Raw genomic sequence first — 3,616 nt, forward strand, 5'->3', positions numbered from 1 at the left:
ATTATTTTTAGATGGTATGAATGGCTTATCTCTATTATAATTTCTCATATATATCCTAATAATAATGAGTTAAAGACCAAATTTAACCCTAACGTTTTAAAAGAAGTACAAATTAACATATGAAATGATACAAATTTAACTCTAACATTTCCACTGTCAAAAGCAGCGCTGTCTAGACTTTCGAAATCGAGAATTCGCTTCGATTTTCTCCGATTAGTCCCTCTAGGCTTTATTTTAGCCCTAGGCAATTTTTATCCATTTGGACGCTGCCTAGATCGTCTCAATACCGCCTAGACTGTCTAGGCACCGTCTAAGCGAGGATGAACAAAGATTTTTTTATTATGACTATTTTTTACTTTATTATAACTCACTTTTGAGTTGTTTCAATGATATTGTTGTTGAAATTTTGATATTTGTAAATTTTTAAAGATATGTGTTTTTCAATATTAAATAATTGTATATTTTTGTGTTTAGATAGTATAATACATATTTTAATTGAATTTATACAATAATTTATTGATTAACAAATAAAAAATAAAAAATATAAATCTGATTAATCCCCGATTAATCATCGAGGGGCCTATCCGTCCGACTAGCGCCTAGCGTTTTTTACAATCTTGAACGTTTACAAGCAAGATCAATTTTAGCCCTATGTTATCAAAAATTAGAAAAAATTGGTTTGACTGATATTTAACTGTCACTCGAGACTTTCTAAATATCAATTAAGATATTTAGTTTATTAGCAACAAAATTATAAAAATTCTGTTAAAATACTAAAAACTAAATTTGGTACATATAAGTTCATCACAATTTTTTTTAATCAAAATGTCTAAAATATTTACTATTTTATTAATATAGTTACAAAAAAAATTTAAAAAAAAATGTAAGAAACTGCTTCAATTTATCGACAAACTTGTTTGGAAGGTTCAATGCAACAGTTAAATAACAGTCAAACCAATCTTTTTAAATTTTTGATAGCGCAATGCTAAAATTGATTTTGTTTGAAAATATTTAGATTAAATTTACACTATTTCATACGTTAGGACTAAATCTGTACTTCGCTTGAAACGCTGTGTTAGGATGCGAAGTGTGCATTGTGTACAAGTCACAACATTATGATGGAGCATAATGACACTGAAGTGAAGAAACATCATTCCTTTCAGTCATGCATATAACAAACATCTCAGTAATTAATAATGGTAGAAGACACCATTATCGCCAATGAATTGATTTTTATCTAAGGATTTCTTATAATTATATAAAACAGAAATTAATTCAATACATGCAAAATCTCTTACTTTATAATTATAATAATAATTTTGAAAAATTGTAAATCGAATAAGTATTTAATGGATTTTTTTTTCAAATGAATTATTTGAGAAAAAAAATAATAATGTTCATCTTCATATATACTTCAACAACTGAATGAAGTTATATCTTTTTTCTTTAAGTGAGAGAGGATTATATTAAATGGAAAAAAAAGTCACGCATGTTTGAGATAATATTCCTATTATCCTGTAAATAGATTTCTATCTAGTTAGAGTCTTAATTTGTCTATATTACTAGATAGGTAGAGTTTCAATACTCTTATACTTACGTATTGTATTCCTATACAAATTACAATTGTCTCGCTATAAATACAAGACCTTAGAGCCAATATCATTAAGGTGATTCAAACATTATTGTGCCTAATACTTCTCTCTATCTATCTCCATATTATTCCTGTATATCAAACTATACATTCAACATGGTATCAGTAGTCTCAACTTCCGCCTCTTCCGAATCCTCTGATAATCCGCAATCCACCTCCTACACCGCATACCAAGTCGCTGAACCATCCGCCGTTTCTGATCAAAACATGAACGTCGCCTCCGGTGCCTCGATCGATGCAAGCTCCGGCTGGCGTTTCACGTCGCCATTCATCACGGGAGATTCTGTCTTCCTTGCAACCGCGGCGGCACCGACTCCAGCAGTTCATCCGCAACCTCTACCGACGGTGGCAGACGCCCTTCCGCAGGCAGTCCACGACGCCATAGCCGCGTACCAGGCGGCCAGTCTCCATATTCCACCGCAACCTGCCGCTGCGCAACAAGACATGGCGCCGTCGGCTGCCGCCTCCTATCGTAATCCGCAGGGCAGTCTTGCGCAGCCGGGTCTGCCGACTCCGACCAACTCCACCGCCGACGCCGCGGTTCTGGTCGCCCTTGCGGCGTATCAAGCAGCACTCCCGCCCTTACTGCACCATCAATAGATCCCTGTTCAGCAGCCACCGATTCCATCTCAACAACCATCTGTCACCACGGTAACTCAAACCCTATTTTCTCCATCTGTTCTTGTTTCCCTAACCGCTTATCAAGCAGCTGAAGCCAGTAATAAACATCAGGTTATTTCTGAATCCAACACCTCACCGTTTGTTTACAATTCTCAATCAGCCCGTGCTCCATCTCCATTTTTTTTCTCAAACTCTTTTCACAATACTTTAGATGCACCTTCAAATAATTTTCAACCTAATTTTATTCATCCTTCCAATCCTCCTCATTCAACCAATCCTGTCTATACGGAACATGTTTCTACCTCTGTCACCCTACCAAGACAACCTCCCACAAATATCACCATTAACATCAAATTAACCTCTCACAACTACAAAGCCTGGAGAATATCTATGGAATCTACCCTCAAAACCTATCATCTCTTCTCTCATATTATCAGTTCAACACCTCCTCTACCTTAATTTATTTCCAGAACAGGTTTTATGACATCTGCTGCGGATTTAATCATAAATCCATCTTTTTCCCAATGGGATGATTTATAAAATATGGTTAGGACTTTGCTCCTAAATTCCATCACTGAAGAAGTTTTTCCTGATATAGCATATCTCAAATATTCATATGACATTTGGCTAGCTTTGGAAGATGCCTATGGGCTTATCACAGGAACCAAACAGTTTCAGTTAGGTATTGAATTACATGAGCTTGAGCAAGGGGGATGTCAGTAACTTCTTACATGCAAAAAGTAAAGTCTATTCTTGATGATCTGGCTACCTCAGGGAACCCTTATCCTCGACATTTACTACCGTCAGTTCTTTACAAGGGTTTGGGAGAAGAGTATCGCTCCACTATTCAGAATCTTATCACTCAGCGCGACACAAACATCAATTATCAGGAGCTTCTGAACAGTTTAAAGATCGTTGAAGGCATGATTCAATCAACAAGAAAGACAACTATGCTTCACTCTGATGGTATATCTATGCACCAAGAAGCCACACTCAAAGAAGCAGAATCCAAAGAAGAGAAAGAGTGGCAAGTGCTACAACTGTGGAGATCCAAGTCACTGGGCTGATAAGTGCAAAAGACCGAAGAACTTTTCACATCCAAACTATAATTCTGGACCGCAAGCACACATGGCATGGCAACAACCACCAAATTCGTTCATGGGTCCTCATCAGCCGTGGTAGCCCGACACTGGAGCAACAAACCACATGACAACCAATCCAGCTCAGCTTCAACAGATGCAACCATATCTAGGATATGACACAGTTCAATTTGGCAATGGTCAAGTTCTGCAAATTTCTCACTTTGGAAACTCGCATATAAATAATCTGAAAATTAATGATGCC

This window comes from Euphorbia lathyris, chromosome 1 (assembly GCF_963576675.1).
Source record: "Euphorbia lathyris chromosome 1, ddEupLath1.1, whole genome shotgun sequence".
Classification (NCBI taxonomy): domain Eukaryota; kingdom Viridiplantae; phylum Streptophyta; class Magnoliopsida; order Malpighiales; family Euphorbiaceae; genus Euphorbia; species Euphorbia lathyris.